Source organism: Mirounga leonina, unplaced genomic scaffold (genome assembly GCF_011800145.1).
Source record: "Mirounga leonina isolate KUSES-001 unplaced genomic scaffold, KU_Mleo_1.0 Mir_168, whole genome shotgun sequence".
In the NCBI taxonomy this organism is placed as follows: Eukaryota; Metazoa; Chordata; class Mammalia; order Carnivora; family Phocidae; genus Mirounga; species Mirounga leonina.
The window spans coordinates 34,766,478-34,786,371 of NW_023270426.1; the positions used below are offsets into that span (position 1 = coordinate 34,766,478).

A 19,894-nucleotide genomic window follows, 5' to 3' on the forward strand; every position below is an offset into this window, starting at 1 on the left:
GTGCAAAAACTAACCAGTCACTAGTAAATAAAGAGGTTGACAATATTAGGGTAATACCCTGGATTAAAAAAAAAAAAAAGTGCTTCTAATTGAGACAGGAAAAACAGATTTGCAAAGAAATATGAATCCAGTTTTGAATATAGTGTATTTATTTATCTTAAAGATTTATTTATTTGAGAGAGAGAGAGAGCACGAGCAAGGAAAGGGGCAGAGGGAGAGGGAGAGAATCTCAAGCAGACAACTCACTGATCATGGAGCTCGACACGGGTCTCGATCCCAGGACCCTGAGACCATGACCTGAGCCAAAATCAAGATGCTTCACTGACTGAGCCACCCAGGCACCCCAAACATGCTGTATGTAAGTGGTGGAATATCTTCAGGCACTGGGCTTTTGCCTGAGTCTGAAATCAGGGAGGAGGTCTGAGTAGAGACAGAGTTTTGGGAATCACCTTCCAAGGTGGGAAGTAAAGCTACAGAGGTACATGAAAGCATCTAGAGAGTGCACAGAATGAGAGAAGCAATCAGCCGGAACCCGAATACTCCTGTTAAAGAGGGGAGGAAGACAGATCATGAAGGATGGTGAGAAAGAATATTCGGAGCAGCAAGAAAAGAAGAGAGTAGAATCATTTGGGAGAAAAGGTTCCTAATAAATCTGTGTTGAATAAAGGCTTACCGGGTAATTGAATAAGGGGAGGGTTTCAGAGGAAGGTCTCTCAGATCAGAGCAGAGAAGGCGAAAAGGAGCTCCCTGGACACTGTGGTGAGGGTAGTGGGAGCACAGGTGTATGACAGAGTCCACCTACCATGGCTTGGGCGGTGCCTGGGAGGTGAGAAGGGGGAGCAGCTTGGCCAAGAAGGGAAAAAGGAATGAGCTAAGGGATCAACAAGGGGTCTGTCACTGGGCTTTGCTATTGTTTTGTCTTGTTTTTAAGACTGAGAGACATGGGGGCACCTGGGTGGCTCATTCGTTAAGCATCTGCCTTCGGCTCAGGTCATGATTCCAGAGTCCTGGGATGGAGCCCCACATCCGGCTCCCTGCTCCACGGGAAGCTTGCTTCTCCCTCTCCTACCCGCCCCCGCCCCCGTTTGTGTTCCCTCTCTCACTATCTCTCTCTCTGTCAAATAAGTAAATAAAATCTTAAAAAAAAAAAAAAAAAAAGACAGAGAAATGACTAGGGAAAGAGGCAGAAGAAAAAGAGAGATTGTAGATGTGAGAAAAAGAAAGGAAAAAGTGGGAGCAAGGTCCTGGAGGTACTGAGAAGAAAGGGCCCAGGGCACAGAGGCAGAGGTTGCCTTAGAGCCAGGAAGGGGAAGGGACACATCACCTGCTGAGACCAGAAGGGAGAAAAGGATGGGTATGGGTGTCAATAAGAGGACGCAGACCTGAGGAAGTTCATATCCTCACAGTGACTTTCTTCCTTAGGCAGCAAGTAAAGGCATTTGCTGCAAAGTGGTGAGCAGCTGCGGGGTCAGGAGGCTTGACAAGGGGAAGGAAGGTTAGAATAAGCACCAAGGGAAGTCAGAGAGGGCACAGAGCAAGGATAAAGTGTCAAGTGGCACTGAGGGTCCAGCCGAGGGGACAGCCTTGACTTTACTCCAATTCCAGCTTGAAGTCATGTGGATTTTTCCCGCCAAGAGTTCAGATAAGGAAGTGGAGCAGGCAGATCCTGAAACTGACAGTCCTGGGTTTTTCCTGCGAGGTGTAAGGAGATCAGGATGGCACAGAATTGAGAGAGAGCCTGGGTAGGCAAGAAGGAGAGGAAAGGAGCCTGAAATCCCCAAATTAGGGGATTGCCAGAGAACATATTCTATTTCCCAGGGTCCTTTGCAGCTAGATGTGGCAGGTATCTAAGTGAGCGAAAGGAGCTATAAACAGAAGCATTATGTGGGGTTTCTGAGAATTCTCTTCCAAAGGAGGGGATGTGCTGGCAATTTAGATGTGATGACTAGAGCTTTCTAGACATTATCTTGGACCATGGAGGCAAAGCCTATATGGTGGAGGAATTAGCTGAAAAAATCATAGGTCCCTAATGATGTTAGAGCAGCCGTACCAGCCCAGGACTGCCCACTCCAGGTCTTTTTTACAGGAAAGAGAAATAAACTTCTATTTCAATTAAAGCGTAACTTTTCAGGTCTCTTTCATTCCTGCTGAACCAAAGTCCAGCTACAATATCACACACACATAGTGACCGGAACACTTAGAAGGCTGCCTTGGCAGAGAATGTTAACCTTCCACCACCTAATGCCAAGCAGTGCACACATTTTACAATAAGCAAAGAAGCTTTGGTCTTTCTAGGAGATTACAGACTGCTCTTGATTTGAAAGAAGACGACACAAAAGCTAAATCTTGGATTTCTTCATTAAATTTTTTTAAAATAAAAGAAAGCCACAGGGATGTTATTGCTTTTTTCCTGTGATAGTCGTCTCTGCACTTTTTGTAAAAAACTGTACTAAAATTAATGACAACATTAACACCCAGCATGACACATTTCCACTGTCTTACACATTTTTTTTTCCTTCCCTGAAGGGTCAGAATTCCCATCGGTCGGCATAAAATGGTCTAAGTCCAAGCCTAGTAAATCACTTGTATTGCCTTGTTTTTAAAGTGACTAAGCAGCTGGAGTTTTCAAGGTCAGCCGAATCATTTGCCAGGGTCACATGTGTTTCACATGTCAAGTAACGTATATGGGTCCCTCTCCATCCAGGATTGTATGGAAAAAGACATTTGCAAACAAGTGATCAGAAGCCATGTTTCCAAACAGCTGCTGTGGTTATGTGGATAAGAGTTACTATGTAAACTGTGTTAAGTTGAGGACTATGTTTCCAGTCACTCAAAAAGAATATTCATTACAATCCATAATGTCCAAACCGAGAAGGCCAGTTTCTGATCATGAAGACACACAATAAATATTCAATCAGGATAAAAAGTAAAAGTATATGATTGCTGTTATTATCACAATGAACTTGTTCATGTGCAAGTGGGAAGAATGTGTACTGGGTATAAAAATAACACCAAGCATACATGTAAGTAAGATGGGACCTAGTTAAGTAGCTAAAGACGGAGGACTTCAGGTAACGAGACTTGGCTAATACCTTCTCCCTCCATTTCATGCTGCAGGCAACACTGACTAGAAGTTACAGACATGATGCTAATAACTTCCTTAACAAGCTGGAGTAATTAATTGGTATTATGGAGCCAGACTCATGGCACAGGGAGGGAATGATCTGAGGATTTAGGAGTTTAGGAATAGAAAAACTTTTTTTTTTTAACTTCACATTTTAACTTAGAGCATAGTTAGAGATGTCTGGCTTCAACAAAGAGAGGGAAAAGGGTATTGATACAAGTGATTTACTAGGCTTGGACTTAGACCATTTTATGCTAACCGATGGGAATTCTGACCCCTCAGGGAAGGAAAAAAAATGTGTGAGACAGTGGAAATGTGTCATGCTGGGTGTTAATGCTGTCATTAATTTTAGTACAGTTCTTTACAAAAAGTGCAGCTCCTCCAGTGGGTTGTCCTAACTCGAAAGGGATAATTGGCTTTGAAGAGTAGCTCTTACATTGAATTTTTATTGAGTTCTCAAAATGTTCTTGGTCCGTGCTCTTCAAAGCCCACAATCAGCCTCTTCATCTTGTTTGTATTTACTAGTGTTAATGATCTCTCATGTGCGAGATGTGCTACATGAAGATTGCCTTCTGACCATTAACCCCTCTGCAGGTTTCAAGGTTGGCTTCTGTATTCTGGAAGCAAAATAACAGGCACTTCCCAGTCAGCGGAGTGGCGCAGACAGGCATAGACAAATACCCACTCTAGCTAAGTATGGGCTCCAGTCAAGCTGGAAAAGGTCTCTCAGCTCTGAGTCACTTATACAATCAAGTCCCTGAACGTGTTTCTGTCCCTAATATTTTGTTGCTCTAGGCAACCATCAAGTCCACACGAAGACTTCTGCCAACTGGAGAGCATGACTAGCCAGGCGAGCCAGAATTTTCTTTTAACTCTTTGTTGAAAATTCAAAATAGCAAATGGTGGGTGTCACGGATATTCTCTACAGGATCTATATTGGGGAAAGTGGAATTCATACATTGACTTAGTGTATCTTTTATTCACTTCTTAGGGAAATATAATTATACAGAAAATATAGAAAGGCAATCAGAAGCATGCATTTTTTAAAAATAAAAAAGAAAACACGAAAGAGCTGGTTGGATTTTTAGATATCAACTAATTCAATATCCTCATTTTATAGATGGAAAACCAGCTTAAATTACTGACCCAAGGTTAAACAGGGAGCTAGTGACAGAGCTGGGATTATAACTCTGGTCCCCAAACCCCAGGGTTATTGCTCTTTCTACAAGTTTCACAAATTTAGGGCCACATGTAGGATGAAGGAATGTTAATAAATCACAAGTGAGGGGCGCCTGGGTAGCTTGGTTGGTTAGGCATCCAACTCTTGATTTCGGCTCAGGTCATGATCTCGGGGTCATGGAATGAAGCCCTGCATTGGGCTCCGTGCTCAGTGGGGAATTTGCTTGAGATTCTCTCTCTCTTTCTCCCTCTGCGCCTCCCGCCACCTGCATGCTCTCTCTCTCAAATAAACAAATCTTAAAAAAAAATAAAAAAAAAATCACAAGTGATCATCTCTCTTTTGTAATAGCAAATAGCAAATGTTCCTACAAAGGAACATCCTTTGCTGGGATGCTGGAAGCAATCCTAAACCTCTGTGGCTAGGTAGTGATCATCCAGTAACACGCCCATTATGAGAGTCTGGCTAGGAGGGACATTTACCTAAAGTATTTGAAAAGCATTCAAGATGTATCATTGCTTATCTGAATTTGATCTTCGCTTCCTCTGAATTTTTAAGACACGTATTCTCTGTGACACAATCCTGGAGAGTATCTAAGATTCTTGGTTATCTTTTTCGTATGAACAATTATATCTTGCTAAGTCCTTGCAAGTACGACTGCATTTCCCTGAAACCCAGAGTACAGAATTAAATATGTTTTTGTTGACTGCTTGATGAGACGTCAATATTAATTTTATTAGCTCTAGTAGTTTAGTCATAACCTATTTACCCAGAAACTGTCCAGGAACTTTTACAATTCAATACCAGTAAATAGGTGCAAAGAACCCCAGAACAGTCAACAAATGCATTTAAAAGCTTAGTTGTTAAAAAGCAGAATCAGGCCTATAAATACAGAGAACAAACTGATGGCTGCCAGAGGGAACAGGGGTGGGGGATGGGCAAAATGGGTGAAGGGGAGTTGGGAGGCCCAGGCTTCCAGTTATGGAATGAACAAGTCACAGGGACGAAAGGCACAGCATAGGGAATGTAGTCAACGATACTGTAATGGCATTTTACAGCAGCAGATGGGAACTACACTTGGGGTAAGCACAGCATAACATATAGAGAAGTTGAATCACTCTGCTGTACACCTGAAACTAACATTGCGTGTAAACTACACTCAAATTGAAAAAATTAAAAAAAAACCCTTATTTGTTTTTTTAATTCCATTTTGTTTTTTTAAGATTTTTAATTTATTCATTTGAGACACAGAGATACAGAGATAGAGAGAGAGCATGAGCAGAGGGAGAGGGAGAAGCAGGCTCCCCGCTGAGCAGGGAGCCCGATGTGGGGCTCGATCCCAGGACCCTGGGATTATGACCTGAGTCGAAGGCAGACGCTTAACCATCTGAGCCACCTAGGCGCCCAAACCCTTATTTATTATATGCATTAAATATCCTAAAGCTCTACCTCAGAGATGGATTGGCCCCAACCCCACTTTTATTTTGAGTTCATTTGTTCTTAGTTTAGACTCAGTGCAATGGCTAGGACTCTGATTTGCCAAGGTGATCAGAAGAGGCCACTAAGGCCAGGTTCACTAACAACGTTAAAAGGTAATCACTGGGAGCAGCAGATGAGAGGTTAAAATGCAGCAACATTTGGGGATCTTAAATGTTGGGGGAAAAGTCCATAGGTCATTAGCTTCAAAAGGCATCTGTGAATGTCAAAGAACTATAAAAGCAAATGTATATAATCATGACCAGAGCCACTAAAAATAATTTCCTTACATTCAGTGCATGTCTTTAAGAGGTTAAGAATGAGCATAATACCTTTCAAAGATTTTCATTCCAAATGATTAAGATTATGAACTTTGGTTTCCTAGAATATTTGACATATGGATCATTTTCTCCTAAATGAAATGTAGGTAATCTATGCACTGAGATAAACCAGCCTTAAATTCCAAATTGGAATTCAAGCATCAAACTATTTTTATCTGATATATAATCCTATATATGCTATATATAATAGCAAGGATCATAAGGGTTCATATATTGGCAGAGCCATTTTACATCCACTCAAAATCATACAATTACCAGTTACTAAATCCCACACACTTGTTCTTTTATCATTTGCAACAATCTCTTGCTCTATATTTCTGTGATCTAGCTATTTTGCTAGTATAGGGCCATTATTAGACCTTATCCTTAAACATCGCTATTGTGCTCTAACTGGTCTCTGAAACTTTTCTATTTTCTTCTTTCACTCGTTGGAATTTTAAAAAGATTCCCAGGTGATTCTAATGAACAAACAAAGTTTGTGAACCACTACCCTAAATGCTTAGTGCAATATTCATTTGACTCTTAATTACACCCTACAATGGAACTCCTTTAGTGGCAGACAACATATGTCTGGGATTTCTGAGCTCAGCTGCTCTTAAAGTATGTTTCCCTCCATTTCCATTTTTCCCTTCAGTTTACTTAACAACTATTTAATAATTCTTAGGTGCCGCTCCTTCCAGAAGACCTTCCATATCTTGCTTTAGATCTCCAGCAGAGATGTACTAATGTTTTCTCTGCTTCTCTTTTTAGGGGTGCCATTTGATGCTTAGGCTCAAAGAGACAAAGATGGTGGGGGTGGGAGTGGCTCTCTCAGTTTTACTTTTTCTTTGTAAGGAAACACCTAAGGGCAGATCTGTCACACTCATGAATCTACCCTTGTTTGAAGGTCTGATTTGAAAGCAGATTGGGCTACACTTTGCACAAAGGCATTTTAAATGTGCAGGTGTGACTGCCCAAATCAACAACAATACTTTGAACTTTTACAGAACATTTCATCAAATGATATCAAAACAATTCAGCTTATAAAGTCTTAGGAAGCTGGTAGACAAAATTTTCTATTGATATATAAATGGGGATTTACTGCATTAGCTATGTGGGTGATTTGTTTCAAGTCCCCAAACAATGGCACGTTTAGGTAGAGGAAACGATTTTCTGTGGGCTATGTCTCCATCCAAATTATGACATTTAATTTCAAAAACCTTTAAGAAAAAACAATCCTTTTCTTTTTAAATTTTTGCTGAATTTTGGTTACCAGTTCACTTGTGTTGAAACTTAATAATCCTTTTTTCTTAAAAAAAAAAAAATTACGGAATGCTTCACCAATTTGCATGTCATCCTCAAGCAGGGGCCATGCTAATCTTCTCTGCATCATTCCAATTTTAGTATATGTGCTGCTGAAACGAGCACAGAACCTAATAATTATTTTTCCCTCTTAATTTGACCAAGAATTAGCTTCTTTTTGATAATCCAAAGAAGCTCGTTGAACACACTAAAATGGACTTCACCTGTGGTGAGGGAGAACAATATTTACCAATGGTTTTTAAATGAACAAAAGTTTGAGTCTTGTTAGTATTATTTAAATGTGTAGCTGCGTACCACATCTCTCCAAGAACACTTACAAATCTAATCCTTTTCTGTTTTCCTCCTGGCTTCTTTCGCTGTTTTTCCTCACATACAATTCTGTGAGCTCTAGACTGGGAAGAGCAGTGCTTTCCCATTTTCCCATATTTTAAATCTGTTGTAAAGTAAATATGAGCAAAATGTGTCTGAGGAATGTTTATCAGACTATGATTTTTATTTGGCTTTGTCCTAGCATATTAGGGTTTTTTTTTTAATTTTTTGCCCCATTTCAATGGTTTCTTTGATGTCTTGTTTTGACCAGCTGCTGAGCTTTTTGTGGCTGTCCATTTACATCACTTTAAAAAATGGTACATAAATGAAATTTGAACAAAATGAACAGTACTTTCACATTGTTTCAAAATCAAACATGTTCCTAAGGAATCTGATTTATGGCAGATGGAGAACAAAACCTTCCAGAGGGAGGGCTGTTAAATGAGTCTTAATTGCTTGCACATGAAAATATAGTGACTAAGATTGTGTGCACAATTAGGAATTTAAACATGTAGAAAAGAACTGGCCATGGAAACATTTTTGCAGGCATAGCTAGTTCGTATGAACACAGACAATAGAAGACAAATTAGTAAAGGAAAATAATTTTAAGAGAAATTTAGTTATTTTCTTGTTCTTTTTTATGTCAAGCTTCCAATTGTAAAGATGATTCATTTACCTCTGAAACTCACTGTACACTGTACACTCAAGAAAAAAAAGTTTATTCAAGAATTAGAATTTCCTTTTTAGTCCCCACTATGTGCTAGATACTAGGCTTGGTGCTTATTCATTTCATTTAATCCTAACGATAACTCTCTGAGATAGGTTGGTTATTGATCTACATTTTACAGATGACAAACTGAGGCTCAGAGAATAAGTTGCTTAAAGTGAAATGGCTAACAAGTGGCATGGCCAGGATTCTCTGTATTGACTGAATAAATCCAAAGCTGCCCTCCCTACCCCCTCCCCGCCAGCCTCCACCGTGCCTAGCTCTTCCCCTAGAAAAAGAAACACACCTTTCAAAAAAAGTAAACTAAGGGTCTTCTGCTTTCAGTTTCCAGTCAAAATGCCTTCCTTGTGTTGGGTGACATGCCATGGTGAGGTTGGGTGGACGGGCCAGAGTTAGGTCTGGGGTCAAAGGTTGGGACAAAGATGGTAGGTTTAGACACACAGGCCAAAGTGGGTTGGCTTCAGAAGCCCTGTCTGAGTGTGGGGGTCAGCGGAAGCATCTAGTCAAGAGATTCAGTGCCTTAGTGGCTTTGTAGGCAACTGTGAGGGCAGGGAGGTTCTATCTGACTGCTTCTGCCATAGTGCGTGGCACTCGGTCTAGCTCCCCACAGCCCGGGGCTGTGCCCTCCTCCTCACGATAATGCTGACATTCCAAATGAGTAGTTTGTGTGGTATTCTACAGTGAGTTTCCATTTGTCGTCAGAGATCTAAGTCCATTTCATGCCTCTGATGGACTAGATTCCCAGGGATACATTAATGAACATGTGCCATCCACATTTCTAAGAACCTTAATATCATAAAGAGCAGCTTGCTGAGAAATATATTAGCAAAGTAAAGTGTGTTGTGGCCAACCTTCTTATCTCACTATAATCAATAATAATTTTTGATCCACCAACATTTATTTCCCTTTTCTAATGGTACCCTACTTTGCTTCAGGAAATTATTTGGTGTCTCCATGGATAATTTTAATAACAGCATAGCCCACAATGATCAAGTGCTTCCTATGTGCCATGCATTGTGCTTAGTTTTTTTTTATAAATAATACCTCGATTTTCATGAACTCCTTATGAGGTAATTACTATTGCTATGCCCACTTTAAAAATGAGGGACTTGAGGCTCTGGAAGGCTAAATGAACTGTTTGAGGAGAAACATCTATAAGCGGCATAGCTGAGATATGAATCCACATAATCTGGCCTCATAATTTAGGCTCTTAGTACTACATTATATTACATAATCTGACAGAAGAGCCAGATACCTTGTTCTCCTGTAGCCAAGACCCAAGACCCAAGACCCAAACTAGACCAATTAGACCCCTTCCTGGAATGTTACATGACATAGATGAACAAAGAAACTAAAAACAGTTGCAGGAGGCTCATTAGGTTGCCCCTGCCATGAGAATTTCCCTTTCTTTGTGCCTTTCTAGCACTCTGAAGATGAACTGATTCCTTCAACCCTGATCCTCCAGCATCCCCACTAATACTCTAGGAGTTGGAAATGATCCCAATATTCTATTTTACTTAAGGAGATTAGATTTCGTTTTACTAGGTTCTATTTTACGTAAGTTAGCAGAGTTGGTTGTTACCTGCAACCAGAGGATCACTGCTGATACACCATTATCTAAGGAGGGGTAGAAGCCAGCCTGGGAGAGAATTGTATGAATCCTCAAAGAACAGGATGTGGAAGCACAGTAAGTGCCCAGTGATAATGGGACAGACTCAGTGAGAAATACCGTGTGCCAGAATGCCAGGTTGACTCCCTCTGCTGCCCTTTTTGTTGAAATGATGAGGGTTTGGGTCCCCCTCTAAGCCAGTGCGCTGGGACACGCTGGCCTTCTCCTTTATCTCTGGGACTCTGAGCTGTTTCCCGTGAATGGGACGGGCTTGGAAGATCTTTAGAAATACAGACTGTACAAGGTATGACGGAAGAGGCAAAAAGACTCCTAGAGATCATTGCTTCCCCCTCACAAACTGACAAGATTCCAGATGAAGCTGACGCTTTCAAAGTGTCCCCTGGGAAAACCTATCTATATGCTTATTCCATATGTTGCTGTCACTCTACGATTCTAGGACACTGTCTTGGGAATGCCTCCCTTCGGAGTCCATGCTATACTTCTTTCAAATGCCTCAAAATTGTCTTATCCCTTGGAATGGATTCATTTCTAGAATTAGCCTGATCCAGGCTATTCTGACATCCTGTCTGTTGACTAGGGTTGGTAATCATATTGGAAATAATGTTTCTGGTCAAAAGTGAAGCATGACAGCAAACCAATCAGGTGGCTTTTTCCTAATATGGCCTATGAAATATCTCTAAAACCATTTCTAAAATGTTCTCAGCAGGGGTAGCTGGGCTAAAAAAAAAGGTACAGTTTACAAAGATAACTACTTTGAGGATCAACATGAATAGTGCAATAGTGTCTATGGATAGTCTGGTAATGCTTTTCAATATATAAGGTGCTTTTCGCCTACCAGACACTGTGCCAAATCTTCTACACACATTACCTTGTGTAATCCTCACAATCAGGAGGGTATTATTCTAGTTATTCACTGCATTTTAACAGAAAAGACTCAGGGCATAGAGTAAGTTGTCTAAGATCACAAAGTGGGTGAGCAGGAGAACCAGCCGAGAAACCCCAATCGCCTGCTCTTCCTCCTTTAGGTTCCGACCTAAATGTCAAATGAGCAAACAAAACTTATAACAGTTTGGAATTTTTTTCAAACAAAAACCTGCAGGAAAAGAAAACCTAGGCCTATTTCTAGGTGAACAATTTTAGTTAAAGAACCCAGTCACACAATCAGTGACTTGAGGCATCTCAGAAGCCCTCATCTGCTCCCCACCTTCAAGCTCTCAGTTCCAGGACCTGTCCTTTTCTGTTCCCCTCCCTAGTGATGAGGAAAACATTTCCTCTTTTACTATTCTGTCTTCTACTTTCTCGTGCTGCTAAGTTTTCTCTAAGTTCATGAACTGGGTCTCCAGACCCTTTCCAGTCTGTGAGCTAAATAACAGTGTAGACAGCTTCCCGGTTCTCTAGAGAAAAGACCTCTCATCCTGACTCATTTCTTCCTCTCTTATTCAGCTACTTAATTCATTTACAAGTCCTTTTGTTTTCTTTTAACTTAATGCTCTTTGTCAATCAACAGGACACATTTTTATCTTTTCCAATTCTGAGAACCTCTGGGAGGATGGTTCTAAAGCTCAGTGGAGGTATTTTATGCCTCACTGGGTCCTCAGAGCCTAAACACAGTCTCTCACATCTCAGAAACAGAGAGAAAAAGAGCAAAGCCAGGAGGGAACACAGAAATGAGGTTCTCCACATGGACAATTCAGTGTGTAGTATGCAAATATCGGAAACATAGCAGAAAGAAGATACACAGCAAAAGCACTCATTTGTGTTACTAGGCATGTAAAATACAGTGAACTAGAAGTACTTCCAGAGTGCCCACATGCCGGGAGAGAAACACAAAAAAAGAGAGAGGGTAACACACTAAGAACACTGGATATTTAAACATCAGAAATATCTAGAGGAAGTCTGGGGGGGGGGGGTGGCGGATAGAGAGCCAAGGAATTTCATGGCTAGAAATAGAACCCAAGAAAATGACAATGGATATGAAGAGCCTATGGCGAATCTACAACAAAAAGATGATGAATCTCATCACTCCATAGAAACTGCTATTTCAGGGGTTAATAGTGAGTGGTCCTAGAAGCAAGGGGAGTGTTGAGTCTCAAGCACTGCCTTGCCCCCAACCTTTAAAAAAATTTTTTAAGATTTATTTAATTTTAGAGAGACAGAGCATGAGTGGGAGAGGCAGAGGGAGGGAGAGAGAGAACCCTAAGCAGACCCCATGCCGAGAGCGTGGAGCCCATTGTGGGGCTCGATCCCAGGACCCCGATATCATCACCTGAGCTGAAACCAACAGTCGGACGCTTAACTCACTGGGCCACCCAGGCGCCCCTGCCCCCAAACTTCTGACATAGTCCATCTGAGGCCCTTCTCACACAGACCATGCGGCCTTTTCCCTATGGAAGTTTCTGCCCCGGGCACTCTCACTTCAGAGGGAGGAGTCAGGAAGAGGACCCTGGGAATTAAAGAATGCTCAAGGAATTCTGTATCCCAGGCAGGAATCCTTTTCTTAGCTTACATAACTGAGTTCTTAGGATTTCCCAAAGGTTTCTCTGTATCCACAGACCTTAGCCATCCTCTTGTCCTACTCTTCATTCATAGCCATTCAGGAAAAGGACCATATAAACTCATTTTCTGCTCTCCTTTAAAAAATAGGAAAGAAGAACAGGAAAAGAAATTCCTGGGGAAGAACTCTCCAAGGCGAGAGGCAGATGACAATAGATGGTGTGTTTTTGTGTGCACATGTCAATAAATCTTAGAGATTTATTATTATTTAAGAGAAACCTTAAAGATATGCCTTTGAGTCAGCTGTAACCTATACTTTGTCATTTGCAGCTGTATATCGGATTCTCATAGACTTAAAGGAGATTATGCATGTAGAGTCTTTAGTACATACTAAATGTCAGAAAATGTTACCTTTTATTAATATTAGTAGTCATGACACACCCAATGGATTTTTAAAAAACATTTTCTCAGATGGTGGAAGAAGGCTGCTAGAAGTGAACTCCCCCATTGATTCACGGAGTCAAACAATTCGGTGTTTAACCAGTAGAATTTGGGAAATTAGACCCAAAGGAATTTTTACTACTTTGCCCCACCACAGTAATGTGTTTCTGAGTAGGCCTAGAATATTCTCTAAGGCTTACATGGGTGGGAAGCACTTTGTGGGTAGAGGGAGCGACTTAAAAATGCAGCTTTTGTTCTTTCTTTTTTTTTAAAGGAAACTTGGTACTGTGTCTAAGAAGACAAAAAGGATACAGTTACTAAACATAACATTTCCCAAGCCCGCTCCCACCCCCGCAACACAAACATGGACATGATCCTTCATTTTCTGCTAGGAGAAGAGCAAGCTGGGCTAATTAAAATCTTGTATACATTTTGAGAGATAACAGTGATGACAGCCCGGTGATGACGACTATGATGACGTGGTTTGTGCTGATAATGATATCACCTTGTCTTGCCTTCCTCATCACCCAGCACTTCACACATAGTATCTTGTTTATGCTAGACTGCATTGTTTGTTACATTAGTGGGTGTCACTAATACACTTTCCAGAAAGACAGTGATTTTCCAGCAAGTTAGGAGCAACCCCGTGTCAACGCTGTACTCTGCCCTCTCACCCACAGCATTCAGGATTCCATTATTCCCCCAAATTCGGCTGGCCAAATGGTTCACCTGGGAGCACTCATTAATAACATAAAGATCATGGGCCTTCTTTCAAAGATTCTGTTCTGGACTGTCTGGGAATCCGTTTGTTTTCCACCATCCCCTGGTGATCTCTTTGTTCCGGGGGGTTTGGGAAATACTGTCCTTTCCAAACTCGGGGCAGTGAGGAAGGGATACTGGCCACAGGGGACTTGGGTGACATTCAGATCCGCTCTTTGGTGGTAGCTTTGCTGATCCCTGGGAGGATCATGGAACAGTCCTGCCATAGGTGTCTCAGGCTCAGTACCAACAGACACGGTACGGTCCTATTCAAGGGATATTCTTTGAAAATACAGTTAATTCTTCACTGTGGCTCCCTAATACTGAAATATCATTAGGCAGCATCTCATTAGTACCTTTTCCAGGTGGGGAGAGGCAAACAGACGACTGAGACCTGAGAAATACTTACATGTTTGTCACTAGATTCTATGTAAAATAGTAAAGCCATCTGCCTTTGCTACTTACTAGTCAACAGCTAAGAAATGTCTTAAATTAAATCCATTACACTTAGCACTTTATCAAGTATTCTTTAAAATAGAAGCATTTTTACATGACTAAAATTTTCTCATAAATCATTTAAAAACCTTTTTATTATAGAATTTTTTATACCTAAATAGAATTCATATATTATTTAGCATTTGGGGTTGTTTTCGATCTTTGATGTATATATATATATGCTGTGATGAACATCTGTGTATATGACTAAAGCTTTCATGTCTTGTCTCATCACTCCTCAAGCTAATCAACTGCCAAGTCTTCTCAACTTGGTCTCTGGAAAGAGCTGTGAATCCATGCCCTCATCCTCACTGGCCACACCACCACCCTAGTTCAGAGCTGCATTATCTTTAGCGTGTACTTGATAGATAACAGCCTCCTAAGGAGTATGGGGCTGCCTCTGCTCTCTGTTTTTTGGTCTGTTTCCATTTCATTTCTTTTATTTTTCTTTCTTTTGGGTGGGGGGAAGGGCAGAGGGAGAGAAGGAAAATTTTAAGCAGGCTCTATGCTCAGCATGGAGCAGACACAGGGCTTGATCTCACAACCCTGAGATCAACACCTGAGCCAAAATCAAAAGTCAGATGCTTAACCGACTGGGCCACCCAGGAGCCCATTCCAATGCTGTCATCCTAAAATACATACTTACTTCTCTGCATAGAAATGATTGATGATTTTCCCTTGCCCATAAAATAAAGTCCACCATGATCAACACTGGCTTCCAATACTCTTCACACCACTGCCTTAATCTGCTCCTGCAGCCTCCTGTTTGGTTGGTCCATACACTCTCAACTCTCTTTGTCCTTTACTGTCCCCAGTCCCCTGACCTGACAGGCATTCTCTGCTTCTACTTCTCACTCTTGCTGATCCCTTGGGGTCAGGTGATCATCCCCTAACTATAGGCAGAACTCTATGTTCTTCAAAGCTCAGCAGGGAGCTTTCCATAGGTGGTACATGTATTTGAAGTTGCTTCAATCATGGCCCTTCACTTGCACATAATTATTCATGATTCCTTCTCCCCTCGACTGTGAATTCCTTAATGCCAGTAGCCACTTACTCATCTCTTGACGTCCAACACCTACCTTATTGCAGGCCATATAGAAGGTGCACAGAAAATATTTATTTACCAAATGGATGATAATAATAATAAAATTATAGCATTTACCCTACCTACCACTTGTTGAATACATTCGGGTACCAATCACTGACTTAGGATTTACTGATGAGAAAATAAATGCTTAGAGAATTTAAATAAATTGACCACAATTACACAGCTAATAAAAGTAAAGCTACGGTTTCAATCTATATGGTTTGACTCATAACGTTTTTACTGTGCTGACTAAATGAATATGTAATCTCATTTAATTATGTCATTTAAAGTTATAACAAAATACCCAGAGCAGATATTCAGGCAATAGAGATTCAATTAATTATTTTTCCCACGATTATGCATTTGTTTTCACTGTTTAAAAAACCAAGTATGACGTCAATTAATTCCTGGTTGAAAAGTTACTGTGTCAGACCTGGTTTTTTTACATATTAGTGTGTGTGTATATATATTATATATATTTTCTACTAATCTAAATAAGACTAAAGAAAGGCAAAATAAGTTAGCTTATAAGAAATAAAACAGACTTTTACACCTCTAATATAACAGTCATATAGTTATAGTCCATGCATTTAAGCAAATCTTTTAGTTTAACACTTTTTCCAGGAAAGTCTTTTAATTTTTGTAAAAGTAACCTCCTTTGGCTTAAAAAAATTTATTTATTTATTTTTTAAAGACTTTATTTATTTATTTGAGAGAGAGTCAAACAGGGGGAGCAGCAGAGGGAGAGAGATAAGCAGACTCCGCACTGAGCGCAGAGCCCAATGTGGGGCTCAATCTCACAACCCTGAGATCATGACCTGAGGGGAAATCTAGAGTCAATCGCTTAACTGACTGAGCCAACCAGGCGCCCCTGACTTAAAAACTTTTAAACACTCAGTAGTCATTAGATGTATCAAGTGTAAAAGTAAAATAAGCAAAAAACTTCCCAAAAAGTCAATATATAAACACTCACATACACAATCTTCAATTTTTCATTCAAGCTATTAAACCACATGTATTCAGCATTTTTCAATCACATTCCTAAAAAAGCTAACTGAGCTCTCATTTTCTGCAATTATTAGTCTTGTTACAATCTGCTCTTACTAAAAGAAAGGGGGAAAAAAGGAACTACATGATGAAGCAGTGCCTGCTACTGGTTGATGAGGACTTCTGTGGACCGGCTTAGGCCTCCTCCTCTACGCACATTGTCCTATCACACATTTTACCTCAGTGTCTCCCCGTGCCTCGCTCCCCCCTACATCCCTTTTGTCTTCTTTATGCAGATCTTGCTTTCAATTATTATCTGTTATATTACATATATTTTTTTATATTATATACACTACTTGTTTTTATTCTCCCCCCCACACACATACACATACAGACTTAAAAGGACCTAAGTACCTAGTATCAGTATTGTTACCATAAAATAGTTTCTTGGTTTCTTTTCTTTAATAAGCTCAAAATGTTAAATGATTAGTCCAGATAATAACATAATAATTGTTCCAGTTAAATATTTTTATTTCTTTTCCCCCCTTGTTGGATTTTAGGAATGGCTTTGTGCTTTAGAAGAACAATAATCGTACAAGGTCAAGTTTCTTCTCATTGTGTCTTGACTGATTAGTACTATTTGGATAATTTACTTTTTAAGTCCTCTACTTACCAACTGACTAAATTCTATTTAGAACACAGTCATTTTTTAAGGAGTTGTGAATATTCAGGATGAAAAAATATGAAGTGGAGTGGAGACTTACACCAAAATGTTTTTTGGACTAAAACCAATTTTGTTTTATGCTTGTCACTGCATCCCCTGTGTCCCTCTACAGGTAAAGTGTAAGCAGTTAGACTTACTGTATTGCTTGGAGAAAAAAGCTTGTGTTTTCTAAAATCTCAAGTCTTTTGCTTTAGACCACCAAGCTCTACTTATCTGAGGGCCTATAAGTTATATTCAGTGAATATAATCAAAACAGCTCTAAATATAAAGACCTGTCTAGTGATAAGGTGGGACATGATATTTTCTAATTTTGAGGTTTATATACAAGAAATAAAATGCTCTATCTATTGCTCAGAATAATATCATCATATAATATCATCATCACAATAATATCCCTTAATTCTTCTTTTACTTTCCCCAAATATACACTTCTATGGTGGGTCTGAAGGCTACCCTACTAAGATGGATGGTTTTACAGGGCATAAGAAGGCCCCTGGACTCAGAGATATTTATTCCTGGATCTATGTCTAAGTAGCATTGGCTCTTACGAGGTTTCAGTTTTCTCAACTCTATTTTAGAGAGAGAGAGAGAGAGAGAGAGAATGAGCCAGAAGGGCAGAAGGAAAGAGAGAGAGAGAGAGAACACAAAGCAGACTCCATGCTGAGTGTGGAGCCCAATGCAGGGTTCCATCTCACGACCCTGAGATCATGACCTCAGCCAAAATCAAGAGTCGGACGTGTAACCGACTGAGCCACCCAGGTGCCCCTCAGTTTTCTCATCTTTACGACAGAGAAGCTTAAATAAAATTTCCCTGAGTTACATTCTTGTGTGAAAATCCTTAATTTGAAAATGATTAAATAAAGCAATTGAAAATATGGAAATTAGAAACGTAGTAAAAAGTGATATTGTGAAGACACGACAAGGTTTTATGAGATGACTTTTCCTGAGTTAACATCGTTTGAAAACGAAATGCTCCAAAGGACTAATTATATCCAAAGAGACATGGCTGTATTCCCAAACAAATACAGAACAGCACGATACCGCGATGGCTTGGGCATCCCTGATGCTTTGCTGCCCCCTCATGTTCCAACACACTCTTCCGTTCTATTCTTTATGGCTCCTCAAGGACCTGTGCAGGTGAGTCTTGCTCTAAGTAATACGAAGATTTCCTAAATATGTCCTGTTGTTACTATTTAAAAACAATCATAAATGAAATGTTCCAGAGAAGCTGACACATGATCACCATCTTCCTCCTCTACTTTCTGAGTTTTCAAATTAGCTTGAAGAACAACAACAACAAAAATGCCAGGCATGGATTATGGTTGTAGGAAGAAGCACTTGGTGCGTTACTCATAACCTGCTGACTTCTGGTGTTTGTCTAACTTATCTCCCTGAGTTTTTCCCCCAGAACTGAGAGCTACCTACTCACGTCTCCATTCTTCAAATGACGGAGACAGGCTTTGGACTCCAGCTCCAAATGCCACACACCCTGTTTTTGTTACATCACAGTAAAGAACAAAATAGCTATTTAGTAATAAGACTTTTATAAATGTACATGTGGAAACTTTTTAAAAAACTGTGAGATCATTTTAGAACTGTGTATTTACCTATTAGGTATGGAAACAAAAACTGCCAAGTGATTTACATGCTTTAACTCTAATGATACAAAATCAAACTCTCCTGGCTTTAAAACATGTCAACCGGAATGACCTCAAAGGGGAAAAGGGGTTTCTAAGTTCTTTGGGAGAAAGCTTTAGAAAACATAGCGTGACATATGTAGACTCTTAAAGTTCTTCCCTCTTCTTTTTTAAAAAAATCAGTGATTTACGGAAAAAGTTATAAAGAGTTCATTATTTTCCTTCAAAGAACTACGACTCCAATGTAAGTTGTTCGATTTTGAAAATGATTCTGAACCACACTTTACTGCCCATATCACAAAGGCACCAATGTCTGTGGCAGTGAGGAGAGGAAGGGACAGAGCACTGGGAACACTGGAAGGGCCCATTTTTGACGGCACCAAGGAAGTACGTCCATTTTGTGGGGCTCCATATTTCATGCCCCTGCAAGCTGTCTTTCTCTCATTCTTCTTTCATCACTCTGCCCTATTCTTTCCATTACCCCTCGTTCTACATCCAGAGAATAAAAACAAGTGCAAAGCGAAAGAGAAAATGATGCATTGAGTGCCTACTCTGTGAAGCACTGTGCCAAGAGCATCCACACGTGAACTCATTTAATTTGGCAATAACTGTATGACATATGATAACCAATTTATAAATGGGGAAACTGAGGCAGAGAAAGGCATGTGGCCTGCTCAGGGTCACGCAGCTATCATGGTAGAGCATGATTTGAATTCTAGATAGGCAGAGCACCCACGCTGCACAATTCCAGGGACTCCCGTCAGTGATGTTCTATGGGGTTGCCCCCCAGGGGCCCTTGGACATGTCACCACAGCACCCATTTGGACCCCTCATGGACTTTGCCATATGCTACACTTTTCCTCTAGAACCTCAACAAAGTATCAAAGAAGGTCAAGTTCATCCTAAAGGATATCCCACTGACTCTTTTTAACACTCTTCCCTGTCCTTCCCAGGACCACCACAGAGGTGGAGCTGGGTTCCAACAACAGGGGGAGTGAACTTGGAGGTAGAACCTGAACAGTCAGCTGCTGAGGGACAGAATCCACTTTTCTGTGTGTCTCAACTCTTACACTGTCAAAGCTTATGTTTTTAAGGGTCCGCTTTTCCAGAATGGGCTCAGAGAGGGGAATCTTTCCCTGCTATTGCCTTCATTCCCTTACCCTCCATTCCACTTTTCCACCTTGG

The 19,894-nt window shown here is 40.5% G+C and overlaps 1 protein-coding gene and 1 non-coding gene across 8 annotated transcripts in view; both read right to left on the bottom strand.

The window, feature by feature from the left end:
- The window catches only part of PDE4D (phosphodiesterase 4D), a 1,027,393-nt gene that overhangs the window by 179,930 nt on the left and 827,569 nt on the right, over positions 1-19,894 (bottom strand). The window lies entirely within an intron of this gene.
- LOC118017272 lies at positions 7,419-7,525 on the bottom strand. Its single transcript, XR_004681109.1, has one exon. It is a non-coding gene; the product is annotated as a U6 spliceosomal RNA (small nuclear RNA).